This window comes from Neofelis nebulosa, chromosome 3, assembly GCF_028018385.1.
Source record: "Neofelis nebulosa isolate mNeoNeb1 chromosome 3, mNeoNeb1.pri, whole genome shotgun sequence".
Classification (NCBI taxonomy): domain Eukaryota; kingdom Metazoa; phylum Chordata; class Mammalia; order Carnivora; family Felidae; genus Neofelis; species Neofelis nebulosa.
The window spans coordinates 112,174,524-112,189,956 of record NC_080784.1 but is presented as its reverse complement, the minus strand read 5'-3'; the positions used below and the strand labels follow the sequence as shown (position 1 = coordinate 112,189,956).

At 40.0% G+C, this 15,433-nt stretch overlaps 1 protein-coding gene across 2 annotated transcripts in view; it reads left to right on the top strand.

Moving 5' to 3' along the window:
* The window catches only part of ANK2 (ankyrin 2), a 679,068-nt gene that overhangs the window by 93,526 nt on the left and 570,109 nt on the right, over positions 1 to 15,433 (top strand). The window contains exon 1 of one of the 2 annotated variants that reach the window (XM_058721573.1): positions 10,459 to 10,616. The exons of the other annotated variant lie outside the window; for it this stretch is intronic. The gene's annotated coding sequence lies outside the window, so the exon portion shown is untranslated. Of the gene's footprint in view, positions 1 to 10,458; positions 10,617 to 15,433 lie in introns of those variants that run through there. 2 annotated transcript variants of the gene reach the window in all.

Here is a 15,433-nt window from a genome sequence, read left to right as displayed (position 1 = left end):
TTCTTTCTTTCTTTCTTTCTTTCTTTCTTGTCTTTCTTTCTTTTTTTAAAATACTATTTTATTTGAAAAAAATGTGTATTTATTTTGAGAGAGAAAGAGGTGGGGGGAAGGGGCAGAGAGAAAGGGATAAAGAGAATCCTAAGTAGTCTCTGCACTGTAAGCATGGAGCCCAACACAGGGCTCGATCCCACAAACCACGAGGCTGTGACCTGAGCCAAAATCAAGAGTTGGATGCCCAACTGACTGAGCCACCCAGGCCTCTTTCTTTTCTTTTCTTTTCTTTTCTTTTCTTTTCTTTTCTTTTCTTTTCTTTTCTTTTCTTTTCTTTTCTTTTCTTTCTTTTTTTAAAGTTTACTTATATATTTTGAGAGAGAGAGAGTGGGGGAAGTGCAGAGAGAGAGGAAGAGAGAGAGAATCCCGGGCAGGCTCCACACTGTCAACACAGAGCCCAATGTGGGGCTCGAACCCATGAACCATGATATCATGACCTGAGCTGACGTCGGATGTTCAACCAACTGAGCCACCCAGGCACCCTCCTCTTTTTTATTTTTAAACTTTTATTTATTAGTTTAGTTTAGTTTTGTTTTTTGTTTTGTTTTAGTAAGCTCTGCATCCATTGTGGAGCTTGAACTTAATGAACCTGAGATCAAGAGTTGCATGCTCTACTGACTGAGCCAGGTACCCCTGATTTAGGAAGCCTTTCTTGACATCTTCCTCTTCTTCCACTTTTCAAGTTTAACTGTCAGCTCCTGCTCTGCTACTCCAGTATTCCTGGATACATATCTATAATGTCACCTGTACTAGGCTGAATTATGGCTCCCAAAGATATCAGGTCCTAATTCCTGAAATACCTAAATGTTACCTTATTTGGAAAAAGGGTCTTTGCAGATATGCTTAAATTAAAGATCTGGAGATGGGACAATTATTTTGGATTATCCAGGTGGGCCCTAAATGCCATCACAAGTGTCCTCATAAGAGATAGGCACAGAGAGATTTGACACAAGCACAGAAGAGAAGGGAATACAAAGGTGGAACAGAGATTTCAAGATGTTTGCCTTGAACATTGGAGTGATGTGGCCATAAGCCAAGGAATGCCAGCAGCCATCAGAAGCTAAAAGACACAAGGGACTGGTTTTCCCCTAGAGTCTTGATTTCAGCCTAGTGAAACTGATTTCAGGCTTCTCAACTCCAGAAATGTGAGAGAATGAATATTCTAAGTATGCATGGAATGTACTTATACATATTATTTGTTGTTTATCTGAAATTCAAATTTAACTGGGTGGACCTCCTATATTTTATTTGGTAACCCTAGACAGAGATCACATCTTAATAATCTCTGTGTTGTTTAGCAGTATTTGGTAAAATGGATATTTGGTATAAATGATGTGATAATTTTGCAAATTTTGCAAATAGTTAAAAAGTGTTTTTACTATTGAGACTTCCAAATATATTCAAAAGCAGAGAGAATAGTGTGGCAAAGCCCCATGGATCTATTACCTAGGTTCCATGGTCATCAATACATGTCTGATCTTAACAGTTAAAAAAATACTTTGGGGGCAGCTGGGTGGCTCAGTTGGTTGACTGTCTGATTATTTTTGCTTGTTTTTTTAAATTTTTAAAAATATTTACCCATTCTTTGAGAGAGAGAGACAGAGCCTGAGTGGGGGAGGGACAGAGAGAGAGGGAGACACAGAATCCAAAGCAGGCTCCAGGCTCTGAGCTGTCAGCACAGAGCCTGATGCAGGGCTTGAACTCATGAACCTCTGAATAATATTGAATTGTGTGTTTATTCATTCATTTATAGACAGACGGTTAGGTTGTTTCCATATCTTGGCTACGGTGAATAATGCCACGTGACCATGGGAGTGCAGATATCTCTTTGAGGCACTGATTTCATTTTCTTAAGATACCCAGAAGTGAGATTGCAGGATCATACGATTGTTCTATTTTTAGTCTTTTGAGGAACCTCCATACTGTTTTCTATAATGGATGAACCAGTTTACATTCCTACCAACAGTGTACAAGAATTTCCTTTTCTCTACATCCTTGCCAATACTTGCTATCTCTTAAAAAATATTTTTAATGTTTATTTAGTTTCAAGAGAAAGGGAGAGTGAGAGCGGGAGCAGGGGAGGGGCAGAGAGAGAGGGAGACATAGAATCCAAACTCTGAGCACCAAGCTGTCAGCACAGAACCCAACGTGGGGCTCGAACTCACGAACCATGAGAGCATGACCTGAGCTGAAGTCAGACACTTAACTGCCCAGGTGCCCCCCAAAAGGTGAGTTTATTAAAGCAGAGGGAGGGAGGGAGACAGAGAGAGAGAGAGAGAGAGAGAAAATCTTAAACAGGCTCTATGTCCAGCATGGAGCTTGATGCAGGACTCAATCCCATGACCTGAGATCATGACCTGAGCCGAAACCAAGAGTCAGATACTTAACTGACTGAGCCACCCAGGCGCTGCTGTGTAGTGTGAACATTTTAACAATATTAATTCTTACAGTTCATGAGTATGGAACATCTTTCCATTTAATTGTGTTCTTTTCAATTTCTGCCATCAGCGTATTATAGTTTTCAGTGTACAGGTGTTTTACTTCCTTGGTTAAATTTATTCCCAGGTATTTTTTTGATGCAATTGTAAGTGGGGTGGTGTTCTATCAGCAGTTGCAAAAATTTAGGGCTCCAGACAAGTAGACAAGCTCCTTTCTAGAAGATACCAGCCAGCTGGACTGAGGCAGATGGATGACTCGTAGATGGCCTTCCTTGGCTTACATTGCTGTCGTTCCCTGAGAGCACTTCGGTAGCCTCTAGATGGTGCCCAACCTGAAGGCTGCCCCTGGGGCCTATGCTCCAGGACTAGCACGCAGGCCTCTTTCACAGAAAGGCTAGGGGTGTGTTTTAGCATGCTGTCCGTGCAGTGCCCTGGAGGTGGTAGCCTGCCAAGAACTGTTTTTCTAATTGTCAGTCTCATGGGACTCAGGAATGCAGCTCCCTCCCCCTCCTCCACTGGCCACTAGAGCCAGGCAATCAAGAGGTCACCCCTCTGGAACAGCCGACAAAACCAGGCACCAGTCATAAAAATGGTCAGCATACACATATCACAGCTCCCCTCCAAGAGGCGCTGGTTGTCTAGAGCACGGCAGAAGGAGAGTGTGAGGATAATGCCTGTGCTCTGAAGTCCCAGGAGAGGTTTACGGTCAGACTTTAGATGTGTGTTTAATTAGAAGCCTGTTTCTCAGGCTGCAGCTCTGAGGAGAAGCTAATAGGTCTCTTTCGCAGAAACATCGAGCACCTGGGCCTGTTGTCTCTTGCTGAGCCCTGGGGGTGGTAGCTGTTTGAGTCCTTTCTCCATTGGTTGTAGGTCTGTGGGACCTGCGAATATAACCCTTGCTGGTCACTGGGACCGGGTGATGTAGAGGTGTCCCTTAAAAGCAACACCAATAATCATGAAACCACAAAGGTATAAGATCTATTCTGGAAGACACTAGTGAGGTGGAGTGAGGCAGAGGGAGCGTTGTAAAGATTGTCTTCAACAGCCTCTGTACTGTAAGCTGCTATGAATGTGCGGAACAAGAAGCCTGCCCCTCAGGTAAAAACTCTTGGACAAGAGATAGGCCTTTTTCACAGAAAGTCCAGGGGTATGTTTCGGTCTGCTATCTGTGCAGTGCCTTAGGGGTGGTAGTCTGTCAAGAAATGTCTTGGGTGGCTCAGTAGGTTAAGCGTTTGACTTTAGCTCAGGTCATGATCTCATGGTTTGTGAGTTCAAGCCCCACATCAGGCTCTGTGCTGACAGCTGGGAGCCTGAGCCTGCTTCGGATTCTGTATCTTCTTCTCTCTCTGCTCTGCCCCTGTTCGTGCACACACACTCAAAAATAAATAAACATTAAAAAAAAAAAAAAGGAATGTCTCTTAGATTGTGACAGTCCCATGGGACCCAAGAATGTAAGTCTTTCTGGCTTCTGGAGCCAGATCCTCAAGGGGGCGTTCCCTGGGTGGCAGCAGCAAAAACTGGGTCACCAGATGTAGAAACTGGAGCACCATAAATGTGTAGAAGCTACCCTATGGGAGATACTGGTGCTCTGGAGTACAAGAGAGGGAGTGTGTGAAGATGACACTGGCTGGATTGAAGCAGAGGGAGAATGGCAGAGATGGCAGCCACCAATAAAAGGAAAAAGAAAAAGAAAGGAAAAGAAAAAGAAAAAGAGAAAAAGGCATAGGGGAAAGAAAAAGAAAAAGGAAAGTGGGTGGAGAAAAAGGCGCTTTCTGGTGTTAGCAAGGCAAAGGGTGAGTGTCCAAGATGGTGCCTGCTGGCTAGAGCATAAAGATGGTTCCCGTGGGAAAGGGAGAAAAAAAAAAAAAAAGGATGGTACCTACTGGTTTTAAAAGTGCAGTGTAAGAGCAGTAACAGCCTGCTACCCCCAGAGAATATCTTAGCTGGCCCCTGTCCCTCAGACCAATACTTTAAAATTAGGAAATGAGTTTCTTTCACATAAAGTCTGGGCATTTTTCAAAGGGCTGTTTCTTGGCCCTGGAGTGGGTGAGTCTGCACACAGGCCCTTTAAGAGTATTCCTCAGTTTGGCACACACAGACCCAGGATCTTGTGGGCATAAGTCCCATGGACCTTCAAAGCCAAGTGTTTTGGGGGCTCATCTCTCAGGTGCTGGTCTTAAAAGTTGGGGTGTCTAATGTAGGGTAAAACCCTTCACTCTTTAGATAGAAGCTCCTGGTTTGAGTTCCCTCCTGACTGTGGGTTGTCTAACCAGGAGGTAGGGTTGCGTCTTAGACTTTCTTCCTTGTTGTGCTTTCCCTCTCATTTGCCTGATGTGAAGGCACTGTTTATCAGTTTTTTAGTCCTTTTTTTTCCCCCAGAGAAAATTGTTCCATATATAACTGTAGATTTGGTGAGTCTGCAAGAGGGGGTGAGTTCAGTATCTTCCTATCTTGCCATCTTGAACCAGAACCTCATTATAATTTCTTGTTGAAGAGACTGGGTCAATTTTCTGGTAGAATTCTACCTTCTGGATTTATATGATTGTTTACTTACATTGAAATTCTGGTTTACTTTCCACTGTATTTCCTGTAAACTGGACTTTTTTTTTTTTTAAGTTTATTTATTTTGAGAGGGAGCAAGAGAGTGAGCAGGGGAGAGGCAGAGAGAGAGAGAGAGAGAGAGAGAGAGAGAGAGAAAATCCCAAGCAGACTCTACACTGTCAGCACAGAGCCAGATGTAGGGCTCAAACTCACAAACCATTAGATCACAACCTAAGTGGGAGTTAGACACTTAACCGACTGAGCTACCCAGGCACCCCATGGACATTTCTATCTAAAGTTGTGACTACAGTCAGGTGTCAGGTAAAACTTGTCAAGACTATTTCATGAGTGATGCTGTGAACGTTATATTGTGTCATATCAGGAGTTGCATACTACCTACTTGTCTTTATGTTAACCTCTGTCATTAGATTCATTGTTACTGTGAAAAATGCCACATCACTCCATTGGGAAGTTATGAGTTTTCCCCTTGAGACAAGTAAATATTCTGTGTGGAGACAACCTGGCATCAGATTGTTATCCAGTCTTTGTCAACCTTATATTCAATTTTTTTAAAAAGTAATGTCTAGGCCCAATCTGGGGCCTCAACTCATGGCCTCAAGATAGAGTCACATGTTCTACTGACTGAATCAGCCAGGTGCCCCATACACAACGCTTTTAGCACCCATTGCTGACTCCTCCCTGAGCCAGTTATTCCATTACAGATTGCAAAATGGTGATTTTTCCAATTCTGTCAATCCTTTTTCATTCATTAAGATTCTTCTATCAAGAAGAGCTTCTTCTCATCAACTGAAGCCAACTGTTCCTCTGATACAGAGTTTCATGTGGTAAAGAAATAGTACTTAAAATCTCTCTCTACAAATTTTCAAGTCAGAGAGCTGGTATGATGAATTGAACGTCTTCTCAATTAGTGGCAAATGTGTTCTTTTTTCTTTTTGTGTTAAAGTATCATTAGGATTTTTATATATTCAAGTAGATTAATCATTATTTATTATTCTTTAGTATTCTTTATGAATCTGTCACAGATTGTATTCACCTAAGAATGCTATACCAATATATTTGGTCCTACATGTTCTTCTTCTTCTTCTTCTTTTTTTAAATGTTTATTTAATTTATTTATTCTTCTTTAATTTTTTTTAACATTTATTTATTTTTGAGAGACAGAAACAGAGCATGAGCGGGGGAGGGGCAGAGAGAGAGGGAGACACAGAATCCGAAGCAGGTTCCAGGCTCTGTGCTGACAGCTCAGAGTCCCAACGTGGGGCTCAAACTCACGAATTGTGAGATCATGACCTGAGCTGAAGTCGGATGCTTAACCGACTGAGCCACCCAGGATCCCCTATTTTATTTATTTTTGAGAGAGAGTGAGCACGTGCAGGGGAGTGGCAGAGAGGGAGAGAGGGAGAGAGAGAATCCCAAGTAGGCTCCGTGCTGTCAGTGCAGAGCCCCATGCAGGGCTCAAACTCACAAAGCACGATTCATGACCTGAGCCGAAACCAAGAGTCAGATGCTCAACCGACTGAGCCACCCAGGCGCCCCCCTGGGTGTTCTTCTTATAAAGTGATATTGACATTTCTCCATCGCTTCTGCCCAGCCCTCTCTAGGGTTATGTGCCTTCAGTGAAATCCAACCACCCTGAAGCCCCCCACACCAAAGAAGAGAAAGCATATGGAGAGACAACATAGAGATATAGGAGATGACTAGAGAGTCCTGATTGTTTCATCCCTTAGTTGTTCTAGGCCAGGCAACAAACATGTGAATGGATGGGTGAGCCTTCAGATTTCAGCCTTTAGCTTTTGAGATGATCAGTTGATGTGAGTGGAGTAGACACCAGTTGACCCACTGAACTCTGCCCACACTGAAAATTTGAGAGAACATGTATATTGTTTTAAGTAAAGTTTGGTGTGGCTTTTTGTGTAGCCACAGTAGCTAGATGAAGTTGGCCTGTAGGAGCCTCCCCAAATTGATTCCTACATTTTTTGACATGATGTTTATGCTCTTCTATAGTTTCTTTACTTCTGGCATAAAATAATGTCTTAAGCTCACGTTACACATGTTCTGCCTCAGATCTGAAATCAGCCTTTTCTCCAAAGAGTCTTGGTTCTTTTTAGTGGGAAAAGGTATTGAGGGTTCAAAATGGGAGCATTAAGAGAGTATTCAAAGGAGCAAATTTCAATAGAAAAATTACAAATTTGATGATAATAAAACATTTCAACATGTTTCCTGAAAGCAGAATTGAAAGACAAACTATGACGGTCAACAGAATGGACAAGAAAAGTAATACAATTCTAACAAAAGTAAAAACAACATGTAGAGTGTTGCCTCGCTGGCTCAGTTGGTAGAGCATGTGACTCTTGATCTCAGGCTTATGAGTTCACGCCTCATGTTAGGTTTAGAGATTACTTAAAAACAAAAGCAAAAACAAACAAAAAACATGAATAAGCCATTCTCAAAAGGTGGAATACCTATGGATAGTAAATACTGAATCATGTTCAACTTCCTTTTACTAAAAAAATTGAATATATACTATTTTTTCTTTATCAAATTAGATTTTCCTTAGAAGAAATAAGCTTCAACATGAATGTAGTAAAAATGTAGAAAAAATGTGATCTTGTACACATTGGTAGAAATGACACTTGATATTTGGCTTTCTGCTAAGTAATTGGGCAATATGAATTATGCTATAATATTAAAAAGTTGCAACCATTCTTACTAGTTAGGATAGAGCCTATGATACTGTGACAAAGAGGCACCAAATGAGGTCTCTTGAAATTAAAAAAAAAAAAAAGATTCTCTCCTACAACAGGTTGAGAGTGAGTAGTCCAGGTTGGAAGGGCAGCTCTGCTTTCTGTGGTCATTTAGGTACCTAGTTCTCTTCATTCCCTTGCTCTGTCGTTTCCTAAGTGTTAAAGCTGTGTGGTTCAAACTAGGTCACAGGCAAGTCCGGGTTCCAGGTTGTATGAAGAGGAGAGAAAGAAGTCCAGGACAGGCATTATTCTCTTAAGGGAGAGAGGCAGAATTCTGCTAACAAGGCCCCACTTAGCTGGAAGGGAGCTGGGAGCTGCGGTGTTTAGACAGGAACTGTTTATCTAGCTTGAACCCTGTCACTTCGGAAGAGACCACATCCTTTGATTCAATAATTTCCATTTCTGCTAATCTATTTTAATGAAATAAATCAATTACAGAAAATGTGTTAACTGCTTAACAATTACTCCGCCAAGGAGAATAATGTTCAGTTATGTACTCGAGAGGAAAATCACTTGAGAAACATCTTATACATATTACTGGAACATTTTAGAGGCCATGGCAAGGAATTAAACGAGGTGGAAACCAGTGGAGGGTTTTGAGTAAAAGAGTGACTCAGTTTAAGAATATTTTGCTTGCTGTTTGGAGGACAGGGTGGAAGCAGTTGCCAGAATCTAGGAGACACATGACGACGGTAGTTTGAACTAGGGTTTTAGCAGTGTTAGTGATAGCCAATCGAATATTAAACTTTTATTAGCTGTGTAGATTTTGGAAGGAGCATTTTGTCCGTGAGGCCAAATTTCACACTTTAGTTTGCCCACATAATTAGAGGTAGTGGCAAAAGATCACTAGGTACAGACACATATCTAGAGTGTTATTTTAAAATGTTCAAAATTAATTATTTTTATAAAGTTAAAGGTAAGAAAAATGCCAAGAAACTCTAAACAGAAAGATATTTCTCAAGCAAAAAGTATCACTTTCATTTGTTTATATCTTAGTTTCTTAATATGCTCTTTCCCACAGAATAATAACAAAATAATGATAAACAAGGTTTTCACTATTTTGTCTTTGTTCCTTACGTTTAAAGTGGATTTCAATATTTTTGTATGTATTTACGAAAGCTACAACATCAATATTTAAACAGTATCTACATATCCTCTTTGTTATGGGGATAATTGAATAATCTATTAAGCTATATGATTATTAATATAATAACCTATTTGTCACCATATATATATATATACATATATACACATATGTATGTGTGTGTGTGTGTATATATATATATATATATATATATATATATATATGATATTTAAATCTTCTGCTTGTTTTGTATCAAGTTTTTGATATTTTCTCCTGAGAAGGTGACCAGGTTGCTTGTGACTATGGAATTCAATATGTGATTCCATGAGGCAGCTAATTTCCATTTGATTTCTATTGGGAATAAGCCATATAAACAATAAAACTGTTTGAGTCAATTAATTTATTCTCACTACTTGTTGAACACCTATGATGTTTAACACCTGTTTACACTGTGTCACTGTAAATAATACCAAGGTGCATGTAGAGACCTCCTGTTTCTACATAAATATCTGAAATACAGTTGATAAACCAAATTCACAGGAAGTAATACAGTTAAATTAGACAAAGAAAGTGAATTCTCCTCTTGACCAGGGAAGAAGTATGTTTCTGGTTACTGCTGCCTTACTTGGCTATGATTTTGCTTAATAAAAGCTTAATAATTGTTGTTATTCTTACCTTAAATGTTACATTATTGCCATTTATTATAATGAAACCGAGATGAAACATAGTTTTATTACTAGCCTTCAGATTAAGTATTAGACACAAAACATGTTATAAGGAGCCTTGAGAGAGCCATTATTTCTTTGACTTATCACAGAAATAGAATTAGAAACCCTGTGCCAAATAAAAAGAAATCTTATTTGAAGATTCAAATACCCTGCCCCTAAATCTACTAACCCCCTTTGTAGTAGGTGCTTAGTAGGTGATCAATAAATGGTTATTGAATGAATGAATGCAAGCATGAATCGATGATTCTGAATTTCTACTTACCTAAGTCTCTAAGTCTATTTCTGTTGGACTGTATGTGAGGAATTATTGCACATGGCACTGAATCTAGTGGTTACCTCCCTGAGAAATTCCATGAAAGAAAACCAGTAGTGACTAGCTTAAATAAAATTCACACACAACCCACCAATATTTTAGGACATGTACACATATATATCTACTGAAAGGTGGGGGCGGGGGGAGGTGGTAGTGATTTGCAGATGAAATTACTCCCATGGTTCTTGGCATCTTGGTGGTAGCTCATTTTTCACCTTCTCTGAACTAGGTGTGGAACTTCAGTTACTTCCCATATATCTGCTAAGTTCTGGCTGCAAACACATCCCAGTGCTTTTCTTGCTTATTTCTTCCTTGTGTTAGAAACAGAAGGAATCAGGCAAAAAAAATTTTTTTTGTGAGAAAACAATTCCTTACTCTGTACCACCTGCTTAAATGTAAGCCAAAGGCACCCAAATGATGCAGCCCACGAGTGTAGAAGAGGCTGGCGGACGGCTGTCACGTCTGGCTGATCTGATGTCAGAGCGGATCATGTGGTGCTCCGTGGGCCGCTGGGACTGGCCCGCCGAAAGCACATGGATTACCGTCTGAGGCTGTAATGGGAAAGTCGGCTCCGGGGCTGCTGTCTCATAGACACCAGCCTGCAGGGAAGCTGGGGGCTCTCCGGTTTGCCCTGCTCCGGGGCCCCTCCTGCTGTGTGACTCACAGTTACATTGCACAGAGAAGCTCCTGCTCCCAGTAAGTACTTAAAGAAGGTTTTTATTCAGAGCATTCTGGAAGCGGGGAGGAAGTGTTGGTGTTGATGGGGGTTACTGGAAGCCCTTTGTAGAACACTCTCCCAGGATCTGGGCTGGGCAGAGCGCCTTTCCATGCCATCCTGGAGTTGATAGGCAGCGCTGATGTGCAAATGTCCCCCAGCCCTGATTTCGGTTTGTTCTCCACGGTGATGTGTTTTTCTGAATTGCATTTTCTATTTTTGTAATTGTGGGGTAGATTTATTAGATGTGGTTCGATTGAATTGATTTCAGATTCTCACACCCCTGAGTGGTCCTGGTGTTCTCTGTATGGTAAACAGGGAGAGGGGAAAGAGGGTGGTGTCTCTCTTGGTCAGAAGCACTGTTTATGTTAAGATACTGGCTGTGTCTGTGCCGGAGAAATATTTAGTGGTTGCCCCCTCTTTTTTGGCTTTGGGTAAGTAGGTGATGGGAAAGAAAGCAGGGTGAACCAGCAGTGAGGAGCATGTAGATTTGAGGAATTACTGGTAAACTGAAATGCTGTTAGTATATTGCTTTTTAATGGTCAATTTTATATGAGGGAGTGTCAGCTGGCAGCACAGGTGCCAGTAATGGAAGAATGATGGAGTTCTCTCTCCCTTTTCCCAGCAAGCAAATTGTTTTTACTGCTTGCAAAGCCCCGTTAAAGAGTGGTGAGAAGTGCAAGCAGTGCAGATTTCTAAGCACTGTTTTTTGTTGTTTTGCTGGTAACAAGCATCACATTCCCACACTCATGGATCAGGAGAGATCCTTACCTCTGTAATGTTTAGGTGTGGCCTTTTTGGAGAGCAAGGGAATATACTCAGTAACATCTTATTGTTCCTTCTGGCCATGTAACACTAAATTTGTTTTAGAGACTGAAAATAAGTCTCTTGCAAGGGGCTACAAAAGGAAACTTAGGGGAAGAGATTGTTTATTTGCCTGGGCGCTTTTCTGTGAACACTTGATAGAGTTTTAGGTCAAGGTGTGGGATGTCCACTTGAAAGACATAAACAAATAATTATTTAGGCTATGTCTTTAAGCATTGGGATATATTTATTCTTTTTGTTTGTTTGTTTGTTTGTTTGGGTTTTAGGAATAACCCTAGTCTTTTCTTTGAGTCTCTGCATTAACTGTAGGCGTTGGGGTCAAAGCCTGATTCTAGAAACATTTAGGTATCGAAGAAACTTTTGGGTGGGAAAGACAGTGGGATGGGAGCAAAGCAAGTATGCTTAGATGCGATCCATTCTTTTTTGTAGGCTTTTGCAATAGATGATTTAAGTCACAGAACATCAAACAACAGACGAGAGCTTGCCCCACCCATAGTGTTGTGAACATGGATTATTCATTCACTTGCCATTTTATTCCAATGAACTGCATAAGCACTAAGTGCAGAGAGGGTTCTAATTCATCGTTTGAGCCCTGTGGAAGCAGAGTACAAGCCAAATAAAATGAAGCTGTAGAAAAATGAAGCATCTCTCTTTCCTGCCCCACCCCATCTTGTTCTCCCTCCATATTGTTGAGTGAAGCTAGATTTATTCTGGAAAGGGTCCTTATTACTGCTTGTAATTTCGTTAGCCATTTCAGAAGAGGGGACAAAAGGCATAGGATATGCAGCTGGTACTTGCTGGAGGAGAGTAGGTGAGCATAGTGTGAGAAATGTTTTCAGAAGTACTCTTACTGACCCAGCCCTAGACCACACCCCCTTTTTTGGCTACCTGCCAAATACTGTATCTCTGTCTAGGGAAGCCCGATGAACTGATGCCCATGCTTTGGCCCATCGATTCTTTGGTGATAAAACTGAGGAGCCCTCATCTCTGCAAGGACACACCAATCTGCTTCTCAGGGTAGAGATGCCAGTTTATAGGTGTTTTAGAATTTCTTTTCTTCAAAAATTAATATACTCTTATGAAAAGAAATGGAAGAAAATGACTCATTTCCCCATCTCACTCACAAAATCTTTGCTTAGTGCCTCTGTTTCCTTGTCTTCATTGTCATTTTTGGCAGACTGTGATTAATGCACAGGGGCTATCTACACCCCAGATTTCTACTTTTCAGGGAAGGCATATGCAGTTAGGGACTTAGAAGTAGAACAGACCCTCAGGACTGACAGTCCATCTGCTTATTTTACAGAGGGCAAAGTGGCCCGAGTCATACATGTGATGAGTGACAGAATCAGGACCAGAACCCCACTCTCCTGACTCAGTGTACCTTTCACAATCACCTAACTTAAGGAGAAAGCATTTTTCTGTAATTTTTTTTTCCAATTTTAGGTGATTTTTCATTTTATTTAGCTGTGGTACTACTAGTAAAATCACTACAATTTTGCATTTCTTTCCTAAGAATATCTTGGAATATGTTGGAACGTCCTTTGAAAGAAAATTAAGTTTTATTTTGTTAGGGGAGTAGCATGTTCTTTGTGGGTCATGTGATGAGATCTCAAATACCTGATTATTAGTTTTCCAATCTTGCCTTCCTGGGAATGTGGACCATCTTAATTAGTAAAGTGATCATTATTCAATCATTGTTCAGTTATGGCAAACAAATACCACAGTAGCATTGAGAAGCTTCTTCCCATTTGGGTAGTTTTCTTTTTCTTTTATTTTTTTCTTTTTATTTTTTTATAAGATTTTATTTTTAAGTAATCTCTACATCCAACCTGGGGCTTGAACTTACAACCCTGAGATTAAGAGTGGCATACTCTACCTACTGAGCCAGCCAGGTACCCCTGGGTCATTGTCTGAGTCATATTAATATTCTTTCTTTACATAGGCCCTATTCATGGGGACATATTTAAACCATTTAAGAGATATTTAGGGCTGCCGAGGTGGCTCAGTTGGTTAAGCATCTGACTCTTGATTTCAGCTCAGGTCATGATCTCATGGTTTGTGAGATTGAGCCCCGCATCAGGCTCCATGCTGGCAACACAGAGTCTGCTTGGGATTCTGTCTCTTCCTCTCTCTCTGCCCCGCCCCAGCTCACTCTCTCTCTCTCTCTCTCTGAAAATAGATAAATAAACTTTAAAAAAAAAAATTTAAGAAGAGATGTTTAAAATAAATTTTCAGCTTAACTTACTCTCTTTAGATTGTTGCTAGACATAAAAGAGATTAAAAAAATACTTATTGATTGAATGAATATACAGGGCATTACAATGCCTACTGATGAGTGTATTGAGATTTAAAACGTAACACAATGTTATGCTTTCCTATAATGGAATTAGAATATCCATCTGTTAATTATTCAGTCTAATTTTGATCAGGGTGAGATTCACATATTTGTTTGAAATCAAAATAAATAAGAATAAATGTCACATGTAATTCATGCTATTTGTAAAAGCAATAAACATAATTAATTAGATTGGGTGTTATTTAATTACATTTTTTAGAAACCTTGCCTATAATACAGAGGATCTCTGATTATATCCTTAATGTGTAATAATCAATTTCTACTGGTCTAGTGAGGGCATCTTTTCAATTTAGACATTATACTATAGTGATATATTGGAAGAAATTAGTTCTGGTGGCTTTGAGTGGTTTCAACAAGAATAATTGGAACACTGTTCCAAAGAGCCTGCACTCTCTAGCTCCGAAACAAATGGCTGCATGTGTGACATTTCTAAATGGTGACATCTTCAAGGAGCCCTCTAGCTGATTTCTTATTTTAAGTTTCAGGTTATGGTGGGCAAAAAGAAAACAGAAAAGAGAAATTGTTAACATTTCTAATATGGAGAGACAAGGGCTTCAATAAAAGGTATTACTTATTTAAAAAAGATATAACTAAGAGGAAATGCAAAAACAATGGCCAGAGGAGCCTCAATACAGTGAATGGCTGCTGTCCGTGTTGTAAATTTCACTTTTTAAGGCCTTGGATGCCTTTAACTGGTTCCATTTAGGCAGAAAGCACAAGCGAATATCCCTTGTTGTAAACAAAGCAACAGATTTAAGTTAATGCTAATGTGTTCACGGCCAGAGCCAAAAGCTTTTCAGGGTTATTACAACACACTGGGCTCTTAGCCCATCCATCTAAATGTCTAAAGTAGACTAAAGTTATGGATCAGCCCATTGTATACACCATCCCACATGAGAGCCAGATGCTACTGTTTACTGTGCTAGTAACTTTGCCAGCTTCAATGTGAAATCTGAGATTACTGTTTGGGGTCAATGGAAGTTATAGATTGATTTCTTTGATCATGAATTTAAGCTCCTACACTCCAGTCTGTTTTGATTAATGCTGATTTTTTAGAACGATCTCTTAAAGTTAATTTACACCCAACTGTCTAAATTGTTTAGATGGAGGGCTTCCTCATGAAAACTGTGTTTATTTATTATCTTTTGGGTCTTTGGGTTTGATGTAGGTCTTCAGCATATTTTTTGTCCTTTGTCTTGAGCATGGAAAAGAAGTTATGAAGATCTATTGCACAACACTATACTTGAAAAGAGCACTACAACACAACTTTTGAGGCGATTTGGTAGAAAAATAGTTCTATATTTCCTAAATATAATGATTTAGGAAAAGATTATCTGCTGCCATCAGTCAAAAAGAAAATTCAATCATTCAAGACCCAGTACTGGGTTTTGATGACATTGTTAAATCTTTATTCCTTAATCTTAATCTTAATTTGATTTGTACCTTATGTATCAGATTAAACTGGGTTTTGAGGAAGTATCATAAGTAATAACAATAACAATGACGATAGCAGCTGCCATATGCCGAGCACTTCCCATTTGCCAGACCATTTCCTAACCTTTCATTTATTTATGGACATTTCACAGATGGTAAGGTGAACTTGCACTAAAGCACTTG